This window comes from Malus domestica, chromosome 10 (assembly GCF_042453785.1).
Source record: "Malus domestica chromosome 10, GDT2T_hap1".
Classification (NCBI taxonomy): Eukaryota; Viridiplantae; Streptophyta; class Magnoliopsida; order Rosales; family Rosaceae; genus Malus; species Malus domestica.
This window is the reverse complement of record NC_091670.1, coordinates 34,702,103-34,717,143: the sequence shown is the minus strand read 5'-3', so window position 1 is coordinate 34,717,143 and position 15,041 is coordinate 34,702,103. Positions and strand designations below refer to the sequence as shown.

The 15,041-nt window shown below is 38.5% G+C and overlaps 1 pseudogene; it reads left to right on the top strand.

The window, feature by feature from the left end:
- The first annotated feature begins 3,728 nt into the window (after positions 1-3,728).
- On the top strand, positions 3,729-14,597 carry LOC103412325 (potassium transporter 10-like; annotated as a pseudogene).
- Positions 14,598-15,041: the final 444 nt, after the last annotated feature.

The window sequence follows — 15,041 nt, the reverse complement described above, 5'->3', positions numbered from 1 at the left end:
GAAAAAAAATGAGACTTGGAAAAAATAACGTTATCTGGTGAACGGTTTCTGGTCACGCTATTAATAATATAATTCTCCATGAACTGAAGTCTTTTGATATTGGTCAACATGAGCGTGAAGTCTTTAACTCCTGTTTTGCTCTTTAAAAATGGCGCGTGCTCATCTCTCTCACCCTCTTTTCAATGCTCAAATGGCTACTCGAAGCCTATGAGGAAAAACCCAGCTGGGAAGATCATCTACAAGTTGCAACCAGGTAATAACACTAATAAATTTTTCATCTTTTCCAATTTTGTTTTGCATTTTCTGGGTAAAATTTATGTGCTGGGGGTTCTTGGACTGCCATGCATTCAATGGAGTTCTGGCTATTTGTTCAAATTTGATCAGCTTGTTCTTCTTCTGTGTTGGATTTGTGGGCAGTGCACATTTGTTTCACTTGAATGATTTTTTTACTGTTTTTAATACTTGATGATCATAAGCTTTTTGATTGGGGAACGCAGGTTGATGTTTAGTTATTTCAGGGATTTTTCCTTGGTCATTTGTTAGTAATTCGAAACCGGAATCTTCAGACTCTTACTGATATTGGATCTGGATTTTTGTTCAATTGGGTGCGTTTGGTACGCAGACGGAACGGAACGGGACGGGACGGGACGGGACGGGACGGAACGAGACGGGACGGGACGGAACGAAGGTGTAATTTTTGAAAAAGACATGGGGTATATTTGTCTTAAAATGGTAAAACATTGCGTTCCACAAACGTGGAACAAACCCGTTCCAGGGGGGGAGGTGGAACGCAAAAACACTCAAAATCTGTCCCGTGGAACAGCCCGTTCCACCCATTTTTGGCGCACCAAACGCGGGACGGAACGCCTCGTCCCTTTCCGTCCCGTCCCGTCCCACGTACCAAACGCACCCTTAGAGTATATATGATGGATGACTACACGCTATAAAGATGTTTTTGAGATATATGGATTTATGTTGGAAAGAGTATATTCAATGTTTTTATGCTTATCGAGTGGTCACTGTTCTGCCTACGGGCAAAGATACTTGTATATTGGCTTCGGGCTAGGAGATATAGTTATTGGCTTCGGGCCGGAAGATGTTAGTACTACGAGTGACTATGATACCACTAGTTAGCACACTATATGATATATGTTTTACGAATGTTTTATGGCATGCTAGAGTTTTCGGAAAAACCTATTACATATTATGCTATTGAGTTTTTATAAAACTTTGGGGGTTAATATGTTAATAACGGTTTCAGTATTATATATATATATATATGCTATTGAGTTTTTATAAAACTTTGGGGGTTAATATGTTGATAACGGTTTCAGTATTATATATATATATATATATATATATATATATATATCAACTTGGTCTACTTATCTTTGTTTTGTGCCCCCTTAAGACTGAATCGAGGCGTACAATCCCGGCATCAAGGCATTTCTGCATCAGCCATCTTCGAGTCATCTCGGTGTAGGACCCATTCCTTTGCTCATTCAATTTTATATGATTTCTTTGAGTGTCTCGAATTAGTTGTATGCTCTGAATACGTTCCTCAATTGCATATTAATTACATTTAATTTATAAGTATTTATTTATATTTGTTAGTCTCATGCATCCTAACATGGCTTCGTCACCTTCGGGTGTCGGCCATCACGTGCCTACCCTGGTGTTTGGGGAATATTAAAGTCGGGCGTGTCAATAATTAACAATTGGTAATCTGTAAATAATCTTCTGCCTTCTCCATTAGACAAAGGATTCAACGTTCGGAACTAGACTACTAGAGTGTGGATTTTTCAGCCGGCGGATCCTCAACCTCAACTTCAAGAAAAAACTTGCATGCAATGAGGCGTATATCTTTGCTTTCATGTAGCACTCTCGGGCCAAGAACATTTTCACTCCGAAATTTGCTAAAAGAAGCACGATGATTGCTCTAGAAAAACACAGGCTCACTCAAACAAGACTACCTTTTCTTTTCGACACTCTGATCACAAAAAATAAGATTTGAAAGTAAGTGTAGGTTCTGAGGACTTGATGAATGAAGTAATTTCACTCTTATTTTAGAACCAAACATCACAATATAAAAGAGTAGCCATGTTCTCTTAGCTTTAACCTAATTAAAACAATGGTCTCTCAGCTGAAAATCTGTAACCATCGGTCCCTTAACTCATCAAAACTTGCAGCTACGGTCTTTTTTGTTAATTTCGTTAGAACTTCCTTCAAAATGAGTCACGTGTCACACGTGTAAGGCTGAATCAAGGGGCAAATATGAAAAACTAAATGAGAAAATTGTAGCTATGATCCATTCATTTAACCCAATCGGAGAAGTGGTTCCTCAACTTTAACCCAATTGTAGCAATGGTCCTTCCAACATAACTCAATTTGACAGAATTTTGGACCAGGGTTGACAAAAAGAACCATAGCTACATATTTGATGAGTTAGGAGACCAATGGTCATAAATTTTTAATTAAAGTGTCATTGCCAATTAGGTTAAAATAAACATTGCTACTATTTTCTTCAATGTAGAATGGATTGAAGATAACTTACCTTTTTAATTTTGTCAATTCACAAACTTGTGCTTGTGTCTTCATTCGATGGTTGTGAAAAAGTGTTGAGAATAAATTCCACTTCGAAGAGAGGAGGGATCTTGCATAAGTTTTTAGATAAGTTGGTCTACTCTCATATTACTAGTACATAACAAGTTATCTCACGTGTGAAGCTCAACAACCATACATATTCCAAGTCATTTTATTGATGCTGTCTACGTGTTAGACTTGAAAATTAATAATATTTAATTTATTTTTCTTAAAATAAAATGACCTCACCTACCCTTGATCCCCACCCCTTGATTTGTTTTTTCTTACCCACCCTTGATTTGTGTTTTCTTCCCCCTTGATTTGTTTTTTCCTGCAGTTGCTTTAGAATATTTTATTGTGCTTAATTATAAAACTAATTCGAATCTCGTTGTCGGTTTACTCTTTACTTGGAAGTGAGGTTTTATATTCGAATCTTGTGGATGACAAATTCGATATCAAATTACACTATTCTTTGTGTGGCTTCGCTTAACTCCCTCTCCTCTTAATGTGAAAATATCGATGTACCCAACAAAATAAAAACAAAAAATTATAGAACTAATAAGTCAACACCCACCCTTGATTTGTTTATTCTCTCAGCTGTTTAATAAAATTGACACAAACATCGTGCTTATGAGCGGTTTAGAATCTTCCATAAAATAACGTTATCTGGTGAACGGTTTCTGATCCCGGTATTATCCGTTCTTCACGCTATTAATATAGTTCTCCATAAACTGAAGTCTTTTAATATTTGGTCAATATGAGCGTGAAGTCTTTTTAACCAAGTTTTTAAAAGACGCTAGATGGATTGGACAAATTTAAGGAAATTCATTGTATTTTGAATAAAAAAGTGTTTGTTTATACTTAAAATATATGTAATTTCATCATAAATTATAAAATATAATGATATATATATATATAATGAAGTATTAGAACATAATGAAAATATGGAAAGCAAACATATAATGTGTGTGTTTAATTAAGTATTCAATAAATCTCTTTACAATTTATTGAAAATAATAAAATGCAAAAGGAAAATTATCTATTTTCTATCTAAGTGAGTTACAGACGTCATTTCTTAATTTTCAAACGTATAAGTATTAATTAGAGTGATGATCAGCTGCCTAAAGCGCGGAGTTTTTAGAACATTGCTTTTTAACTCCTCTGTTGCTCTTAAAAAATGGCGCGTGCTCATCTCTCTCATCCTCGTTTCAAAGCTCAAATGGCTACTCGAAGCCTATGAGGCAAAACCCACCTGGGGAGATCATCTGCAAGTTGCAACCAGGTAATAACACTAATAAATTTTCCATCTTTTCCTATTTTGTTTTGCATTTTCTGTGTAAAATTTATGTGCTGGGGGTTCTTGGACTGCCATGGATTCAATGGAGTTCTGGGTATTTGTTCACATTTGGTCTTCTTCTGTGTTGGATTTGTGGGCAGTGCACATTTGTTTCGCGTGAATGATTTTTTTACTGTTTTATACTTGATCATAAGCTTTTTGATTGAGGAATGCAGGTTGATGTTTAGTTATTTCTGGGATTTTTCCTTGGTCATTTGTTAGTAATTCGAAACCGGAATCTTCAGACTCTTACTGATATCGGATCTGGATTTTGTTCAGTTAGGACTTAAGTTTCAATATAGAAGGAAAGATTGAAAAAAAAAAATTTAGTGGAGACGTGAATTGGTGGAAAGGAAGTAGAATCGCTTGAATTATCGGGTTTCGAATGGCTGCTGATGAAAGTACCGATGAGAACAGCAGCGTTCGGGTTTTGGATCAGCAGTTTGATCAGCCCATGGATGAAGAGGCTAAAAGGCTGAGGAACATGCACGAGGAAAAGGTATTATCTGACTCCCTCACCCCTATTGAAACAGCGCAAATGTCAGTCCTGAAGGGTTTTATTTTTTGAAATAGGCAGTCGATTGATTTACATCTGTTATTGATTTTCACTTCTCGTCCTATATGGTTGAAAAGATTGTTGTGCTAGGATAGCACCAAACCCGTTGGAACCAACTCAAGCTAACCCATAGGAAATTTACCAAATGAAAATGCAAGAACAAAATATTAAAGACACCAAGATTTTAACGAGGTTCCTCAACCGTCAATGTAACTGGAGTACGTCCTCGGAGCAGTAGGAGCTCACCCAAGAATCCACTATCAACCAAATGGGAGTTTACAAAGTGTTGGCAACCCAATAGCTCTCACACACCAAAGAAACAAATAGAGGAAGAAATATAATGAATAATTTCTTCTCTATACATATAGCTCAAAGCTATTACAACAACAACTACTTTGGTGGATGATTTCTAACCAAATGAAGCAGCAACTTCTTCTTTCTTTTGGGCTCTCTACAGAAAAAGAGCTCTAACTTCTCTCTGCAGCTCTCTCTACTCTCTTCAGCTCTCTCTACTGAAAAATGAGCTCTCCTTCTCTTCTCTTCTATCCGAAACAAACATCATAATTATGGCTTTTAAAAAAAGCCACAAAACATGCCACAAAACAAGGAAACATAATCATGTTGTCCTTTCCTTTTTTTTCTTTATAATTCTTTATAGCCAAAAGTTGGCCACTTGGCCACATACTCCAACAAAGATTTCATTACATGTACTAGCGAATGTATCTGTCTTATATCCGACATGGATGTAACATATCTTGAAGCTTTTGTGCTATTTCTGAACTATCTTTGCTCCCGTTGCTGATCACTTTTTTTTATGCCCTTCCAGAAATTTTCAGCATTAGCGCTCGTGCAGGTAGCATTTCAAAGCCTTGGCGTTGTATATGGAGATTTAGGCACATCTCCTTTGTATGTTTTCTACAATACGTTTCCTGATGGAATTGGTGACCCAGAGGATTTGGTTGAAGCTTTATCTGTTATTATCTATTCCCTTACTCTTGTTGCACTCCTGAAGTACGTTTTTATTGTCTGTAGAGCAAATGACAATGGTCAAGGTAATTGATCTCAATCTATCATACTTATATAAGCTCCTCCTCCCCTCCCTACCTTTCTAATCTTAGCATAGGACTTGAATGCTATGCTCAGATCATTAATCTAAAGCATCTATGTTTGATTGTTGAGACAATAACATCGAGAGCTATAGATGCTGTTATACTTTGTTCTAATGTAGTGCCAAATAAGGTAAATTTCTCTATTTGATTCTGCGATTTCCAGTTCATGTAAACTTATCCTCCTCATGGTTGCAGGTGGAACGTTTGCTCTCTATTCATTACTCTGTCGATATGCAAAAATAAAGGCTATTCCTAACCAAGACCAGACGGATGAGGCACTCACAACATATAGTCGTTCTACATTTGGTGAGAAATCATTTGCTGCAAGAACCAGGAGATGGTTGGAGGGAAATGCATTTATGCAGAGCACACTTCTTATTCTTGTCCTAGTTGGCTCTTCCGCGGTGATTGGGGATGGGATTCTGACTCCAGCCATATCAGGTAACCATCTTCATTGTTGATGTTGTAGTATCATTCTTCTGCCTAACTATCCTCATTGGTAATTTGCTTAATTATCTAGTTTTGTGTTTTAGAGGTCGCACTTGGTGCGATAGCAAGTGCCTTCGCCCATGAGCGGTAGGTCTCGGGTTCGAGACTTGGGAGCAGCCTCTCCATAAATGGGGGTAAGGCTAGCCGATATTCACCTCTCCCAGACCCTACGTAAAGCAGGAGCCTTGTGCACTGGGTACGACCTATCTAGTTTTGTTTTATGGGTATCCTAACACATTCAACATTCGTAATTAGTTCCTAAAGAAGTAACTTGTAAGGGAGCGTATTGCAATCCCTTGCACCCTGACCAATCTTAATTATGAAACTATTATCTTCTTCTTTCTAATGGTAAAGGGTACTTCTATGAACACATTTTGACCAAGTAAGAACATTGAAATATTCTACACACGTTCTTTGATATTCTTTCTCAGATTTATTGGAAGCTGCTTAACCATATATATTCTGTTTAATAAGTACATGCAACACTTATCGATGCTATATTTTGCAGTTCTGTCAGCAGTTGGGGGGATCAACGTACGCCACTCTGAGATTAGTAATGGTATCTCCATATGCTTGACATAAAGATACTGTTTCATTTGTTTCATCTTGTTTGTTACTCGTCTATCATTTATGCCAAATCTAATCATAGCTACTCTTTTGTTATACAGAGGTAGTCGTGCTTGTTGCTGTTGTTATACTGGTACTTTTGTTTAGTATGCAACCTTATGGTACGGATAAACTTTGTTTCCTGTTTGCACCAATCGTACTCCTTTGGTTTCTCGTAACTGGAGGAATTGGCATGTTCAATATTTGGAAGTATGATATGTTTGAAATGGTACCAGGCATATTGTTTTTGGTTGATAAAGATTGAAACTTGAATAAAAGGTTTGATGAAATTTTGTGTTTGTTTTGGCTCGAGAGAAAACAGAAGAGCAAGAGTCACTTTGTATATTTTCTTGATATCCAAAAAACAAATTACAAAGACTATATCCTTTTTGTTTCACAGCCGGTTTACAAACCAGAACCTACATCTAGAGGCCTAGTACTCTTCTCCGATCATAAATGGTTATCAGAGGATATCATCCATCCACTTGGAGGAAGATGAGAATGCTCAGTACAAATAATGGATAAAACACCAGCTGTAATCTTTCTAAAAACAGGGGAAGAAACTAGCTGTTGAAAAATTAAAAAGCTCCTTCTAATTTTAGTAAGGTCTTCATTTCTTCACACTTTCCTGCTTCCTTTTGACTTCATCTGCAGGATTACCTTCTGCAGGATACCTCTAAAGCAAGGAGGCAGCTTAATTCTCAACAGCCTCTCCTAAGCTGTTTACTGGCTTTACTCCTAACTTCATCCTCAAGTAATTGAATCGATCTTTAGGCAAGGCTTTAGTAAATATGTCTGCAAGTTGTTCTTCACTTCTGCAGAACTTCACATTAATCACACCTTCTTGTAGTGCTTCCCTTATAAAATGAAACTTCCTATTTATGTGTCTGGTTTTCTGGTGAAAGACAGGATTTTTCACCATGGAGATTGCAGACATGTTGTCACAGAATAAGGGTGTTGCATCAGCTTGCATTTCTCCCAAATCATCGAGTACAAATCTTAGCCAAATAGCCTGGGCCGTGGCTTCTGCTGCTGAGACATACTCGGCCTCTGCAGTTGATAAAGCAACTGTATTTTGCTTCACAGACGCCCAAGAGAAAATCCCACTACCAAAGCTAAAAGCATATCCTGAGGTGCTCCTGCAATCATCCTCACTCCCTGCCCAGTCTGCATCACAGAATCCTACAAGGATTGCATCACTATCTTTTGCATACTCAATTCCATAGCTCAGCGTGCCTTGCACATATCTCAGAACCCTCCTTGCAACTCCAAAATGTTTCTTTGTAGGACCATTCATGAACCTTGACAACAAACTAGCAGCATACATCAAATCTGGTCTAGTTGCTGTCAAATACAGAAGACTGCCCACAATTTTCCTGTACATGGTTTCATCTGCCAATTCACTTCCATCTACCTTCTTGAGCTTCTCACCAGTAGGCAGAGGAATGGAGACAGGTTTGCAGTCTTCAAGACCAAACCTCACAAGTAATGATTTTGCATACTTGCTTTGATGAATAAATACACCATTTTCAGTTTGTAGGATTCCCATTCCTAGAAAATGATGGAGTAAGCCTAAATCCGACATCTCATACTTCTGCATCATCTCCATTTTGAACTCACTGAGTAGTGTTTTGCTGCTTCCAGTATACACAATGTCATCAACATATATTGAGACAATAAGTATACCACCTTCTTCATCGGACTTGGTGTACAAAGTAGCTTCACTTGTGCTTCTGATGAAATTGCAGCTGGTGAGATATGCATCAATCTCACTATACCAGGCTCTAGGTGCCTGTTTTAAACCATACAAGGCCTTCCTTAATTTGTAGACCTTATGACAAGCATTTTTAACTTCAAAACCTTCAGGTTGTTCAATGTATACCTCTTCTTCAAGTATGCCATTTAAAAACGCAGATTTCACATCTAGTTGGAATTGTTTCCACCCTTTTTGTGCAGCCAAAGCTATAAGGGTCCTAATTGTATCCAACCTTGCCACTGGTGCAAAGGTCTCATTGTAATCGATTCCGGGCTTTTGTGCATACCCTTTTGCCACCAGTCTAGCCTTGTGCTTCTGAACTGTTCCATCTAGATTTAATTTAGTTTTGAACACCCATCTCACCCCAATAACAGGCTTATCCGTGGGTCTATCAACTAGCTGCCAAGTGTCATTCTTTTCAATCATATCGATTTCTGCATTCATAGCTTCTTGCCATGCTTGATCCTGTGCTACTTCTTGATAATCTTCTGGTTCAACAAAACTCATGTGACATCTAGCATATATCTCTTCTAGACTCCTTAGTTTTACAGGTGTTGAACTAGGAGTTGAGTTTTGACTTAGTGATTCACTTCGGCTAGTTGATGCACTGGTTGGGCTCGAACTTGGTTGAGAGCTTTGAGCAGTCTCAACCTGAGTCTCATTTGGACTTTCCTGCACATCACCACCATGTGTTTGATTCTCAAAGACTAGGGACATCACAGGTGTTTCAACTTGCCTGTATTCCCAACTCCAACACTGATCCTCATTGAATACAACACTCCTGGAGAGGATTATTTTCTTGGACTGCAGGTCATAAACTCTATACCCTTTTTCGCAGCTTCCATACCCCATAAAGATACCTTTTCTTGCCTTTTCATCAAACTTTTTCCTTAGCTGTGAAGGTATGTGAGTATAGCATATGCATCCGAACATTCTCAAATGTTTTATGCCTGGTTTTCTACCTGTGAAGGCTTCAAATGGAGTCTTGCCCTTCACTGAGGTTGTGGGACATCTATTCTGCAAGTATACTGCAGTTCCAACTGCTTCAGCCCAAAAAACTACAGGGATATTCTTCTCGGCCATCATTGACCTTGCCATTTCACCAATGGTTCTATTCCTTCTTTCAGCAACTCCATTTTGCTGAGGGGAATATGCAACTGTTAATTGCCTCTCCATTCCAGTGTTAGAACAGAAATCTAAGAATTCATGAGATGTATATTCACCTCCCCTGTCACTTCGCAGCTTCTTAATCTTGAAACCACTTTGTAGCTCCACAAAGGCTTTAAATTTTTTAAATACATTGAACACATCAGATTTGTTTCTAAGAAAGTACACCCAGCACATTCTTGAATAGTCATCGATGAATGTGATGAAGTACCTGTTCCCACCAATGGATTCATTTTGCATTGGTCCACAGACATCAGTATGTACCAATTCTAGTGGATGGCTTGCTCTCCATGCTTTCTCCTTATCAAATGGTTCTCTGTGCATTTTTCCAGCAATACAACTCTCACAGATTTCATTCATTTCTGATAGCTCGGGTAAACCAAGTACCATTCCCTCTCTTTGCAATTTTTTTAGGTTGTCAAAACTTAAGTGACCCAGCCTTTTATGCCAGATCCATGACCCTTCTTCAATTGAAGCTCTTTTAGCTACTGGATTTATAGATTCCAAGGACAATGGAAAGCACCTATTTCCAGCCATAGTTACCTTGGCTACCACATTTTCAAGATTGCTGTCATCAAAGATTATAGCCATATTACCACCAAACAGGACATAGTAACCGTGTTCCATCATTTGACCAACACTCAAGAGATTTTCATCTAATCCTGGAACTAACAGAACTTCATTAATGTATCTCTTCCCATGCTTTGTATCTACTACAAGTGTTCCCTTGCCTGTAGCTTGAACCAGATCGCCAGTCCCCATTTTAACTTTGCAGGTAATTGATCTGTCAAGATTTAGTAGCAAAGACTCTTGAGAAGTCATGTGGTTGCTGCAGGCACTATCAACAAACCACACGGATCTGTCCTGAGATGTTGATGCTGCGTGACAGGCATAGAACATTGTGCCATTGGTCACACCTTCCTCTTTTGCATAGTTAGCAACCTGTTTGTCATTGTTACAATCCTTTGCAGTGTGTCCAAATCTGCCACACTTGCCACATTTTGGTTTTCCCTTATACCTACAAATGCCAAAATGATATTTATCACAAGTTTGACATTGTGGTTTCATGACACCTTGACTACTGCTTCCTTGTTTGCTTTGAAAAGTGCTTCTATTTCCCCAACTTCCACCATTTTGATTGTTCCAACTAGAGTTACCATTGCCATTCCAGTTGCTGCTTTGTGACCAATTTCTTCCTTTCTTGTTTTGTTGCCATTTATGGTTCTGTTTACTCTGTGCACCTTTATAACTTCCACTAGTACTACCATGAACACTACCTCCAATCTTTAGACTACTAAATGCCCTCTCAGTACCAGTAACCTTGTCCCTTTCATCATGCAGGTCTTCCTTTTTATCATAGACTTTAACCGAGGCCAAGACTTCCTCAACCCTTATAACATCCAGATCTCTTGTCTCCTCTATTATAGACACTATGGATTTGTATCTTCTATTTAAGCTCATTAATAGCTTCTGCACAATCCTTTTCTCAGGCACATCCTCACCTAGTGATTTCAGATTATTCACTATCTCAAAAAACCTAGCCAAGTAGTCATCTAAGGGTTCACCATCATGCATTCTCAGATATTCAAACTCAGCTCTAATGGCTTGAAGTTTAACAGCTCTTACCTTTTTGTCTCCTCTGAACTCTCTTCTCAGAATTTCCCAAGCTCCTTTAGCAGTCTTCTCATTTCTGATGCGAGGGAAGAGCTCATCAGTTATGGCTCCCTGAATGAGGCTTAACGCCTTGGCGTTTTTTATTCTGTCTTCTTTGGAGATAGTGGGTGCTTCTACTGGAGTGTGCTCAGCCTCACTTCCTTCATCTACAGAACCTTCTTCCTCCTCGGGAGTCTGCTGCGGCTGTATTCCGAGTTCTATCACATCCCATAGATCATGTGCTATGAGGATTGTTTCCATTTTGACAGCCCAAAAATCATAGTTTGCACCGTCAAACTGTGGAGTTCGTAAATCTCCACCGGAAGAACTCGATCCCACCATTTCTTAGTGAGTATCAGTGAATCAACCAACAAAGGAACCACCTTTAAGATTTTCTGGGTTTCCTTCGGAGCTAGATCTCACCCACAGTATCACGCCCTTCTTCGGAATCAGACCAAGAGCTCTGATACCATGTTTGAAATGGTACCAGGCATATTGTTTTTGGTTGATAAAGATTGAAACTTGAATAAAAGGTTTGATGAAATTTTGTGTTTGTTTTGGCTCGAGAGAAAACAGAAGAGCAAGAGTCACTTTGTATATTTTCTTGATATCCAAAAAACAAATTACAAAGACTATATCCTTTTTGTTTCACAGCCGGTTTACAAACCAGAACCTACATCTAGAGGCCTAGTACTCTTCTCCGATCATAAATGGTTATCAGAGGATATCATCCATCCACTTGGAGGAAGATGAGAATGCTCAGTACAAATAATGGATAAAACACCAGCTGTAATCTTTCTAAAAACAGGGGAAGAAACTAGCTGTTGAAAAATTAAAAAGCTCCTTCTAATTTTAGTAAGGTCTTCATTTCTTCACACTTTCCTGCTTCCTTTTGACTTCATCTGCAGGATTACCTTCTGCAGGATACCTCTAAAGCAAGGAGGCAGCTTAATTCTCAACATGATAGAAGGATTTTAAAAGCCTTTTCACCTATATATGTATATCGATTTTTTAAGAGGGGAGGAAAAAATGGGTGGACATCCCTTGGAGGTCTTATGCTAACTATAACAGGTAAAAGTTTGATATTCCATCCTTTTTTTATTTATGAAATTCAAGCAAGTTTGTGACTTAGTCCCTGAAGACTGGTTGTGAACACTTACAGGTACTGAAGCACTTTTTGCTGACCTATCCCATTTCAGTCCCATCCACACAACTTGCTTTCACAGCGGTTGTATTTCCTTGCCTTCTATTAGCTTACTGTGGTCAAGCAGCATACCTCACGAAAAATCCAAATAACGTGTTTGGTGCTTTTTATCATTCCATTCCAGGTTTGTTTAATTTCTTGAACTATAAAATATAACATAAACATTTAGGTTTAGGTGTTTATTGTTTCCATGTTGCCGAAACTGATACCAGGTAAATACTTGTACGGTCAGAATACTGATACAAGATAGTATGTCGCATTTGAAAAACTAGTGTACGGTATTTTCTTCGAAAAGTGAACGTGCTATGATACTCAAATTTCACGTGAAGTAGAAGTCTATTGTTCAAGGAAACCCTTTAAACTTTACATATATTGTTAGAGTGGCATGAATGCCCTGTATTTACGGTAATGCATTGCCGAAGGATTCTGATTAAATGTTCTTGCAGACAGCATATACTGGCCCGTGTTTATTGTTGCAACTGGAGCTGCTATCATTGCAAGTCAAACCACTATAACTGCAACTTTTTCACTAATCAAGCAGGCAGTTGCATTAGGCTGCTTCCCAAGAGTCAAAATTGTGCATACATCAAGGAAATACCGTCACCAGATATATATTCCAGAAATTAATTGGATTGTTATGATCCTGTGCATTGCCGTCACAGCTGGGTTAAAAGATCAAAACCGCCTAGGGAATGCCACTGGTAAGTTAAACCAGATGTCGCTTGTTTTACTGTGCACGTATCTTCCTATGTTAAAACATAACTTCATAGCATTAGTGAATAAAGAATTTTCCTCCATATTATATGCCATCTTCAAATTCTATGAAACTTTTGTATAGCATTAGGTAATCTATGATGGCAGTAAGGATTACAGGGTAAAATTTTCTCTCCTCAAACTTCTGTCTTGACTGTTACTTGTCGTATCTCATTCCAGGCTTCTTGGTTGAGCTTAAGATTGCACCAACTAACATAATCTTACGTGTTGCAACAGGGACGGCAGTTTGTGTAGTAATGTTGGTAACCACATTGCTTATGATTTTTGTTATGATATTAGTGTGGCGCTGCCATTGGATACTTGTCCTGATCTTCACTGGCTTATCATTGGTTGTGGAGGGCACTTACTCTTCTGCTGTACTCCTCAAGGTCAATCAAGGCGGCTGGGTTCCTCTGGTGATCGCAGCAGCCTTCTTTATCATCATGTATGTTTGGCATTATGGTACAGTTAAACGCTACGAGACTGAGATGCACAGTAAGGTTTCAATGGCATGGATTCTTGGACTTGGTCCAAGTTTAGGACTGGTTCGCGTACCTGGGATTGGCCTTGTGTACACTGAGCTAGCAAGTGGAGTGCCCCGGATCTTCTCTCACTTTATCACCAACCTACCCGCCATCCATTCCGTTGTTGTCTTTGTCTGCGTGAAGTGCCTTCCTGTCTTCACAGTCCCTGAAGATGAGCGGTTCCTTATAAAGCGGATTGGACCCAAGAACTTCCATATGTTTCGTTGCGTTGTAAGGTGTGGTTATAAAGACTACCATAAAAAGGATGCTGATTTGGAGAACAAGCTCTTTCAAAACCTTTTCATGTTTGTCCAGCTTGAGTCCCTGATGGAGGCGTCACCGAACTCTGATGTACCTAGTTTACGTGGCCAACAAACTAATCAATCAGGAGATGGCCAGTGGAGTAATAACTGTAATATACATCACTTCAATCAAGTAGACCTGTCAGTTGAATCAGTGGACTCGATCGTGCGTTACAATTCTCCATTGCATGCAAGCAACATGACCTCCAGTCCGGCAAGCAGGCAGGCCGAGGCTGATGAGATAGAATTCTTGAACAACTGTAGAAATGCAGGAGTGGTGCACATACTAGGAAATACAGTCGTATTAGCTGGGAGGGAATCGAAACTATGGAAGAAGATCGCTATCGACTACCTATATGCCTTTCTTAGGAGGGTATGTAGGGAAAACAGTGTAATGTTCAACGTTCCTCATGAGAGTCTCTTGGATGTCGGGCAGGTTTTCTATATATGTATAACATCTGCATCAATCTTGTAAACTCTTTTTTTTTTCTGGACGAAGAATCTTGTAAACTTTTAACACTTCAATCTTACATATTGTCATCCATATATTTCAGTTTAACTTGTGGATCGAAAAACCTCCTTCACACAGATATATTTTTCGTCCAATTTCTTTAAACAAGTTAAATACCTAATTAAGATCTAACATCGATCATTTAAGTTAATTAACCACCTGCACGCACCGGTTAATATAAGTTTATTTTGTAATATTTTTTAACAGACATTTAACAAAAGTTAGGTTAAATTAACAAGGTATTTGTGACCATGCACGTATGACATCGTTCTTTGATAAGGAGAAGGTTTCACAAGGAAGAAAGAATAAATAAACAAATCAAATATCCCTATTGGAAGATTAATCTGAATTTTTCATCACAATTTCATTGAAATTTGAAACTTGAAATAGCAAATTAATTACATGTAACATATAGATTCGATTTTCCCCTACTTGGTAGTTGGTACCCGTAAATTAAAGTTGCTCAAAACGAAACTTCAATGTATTAATGTG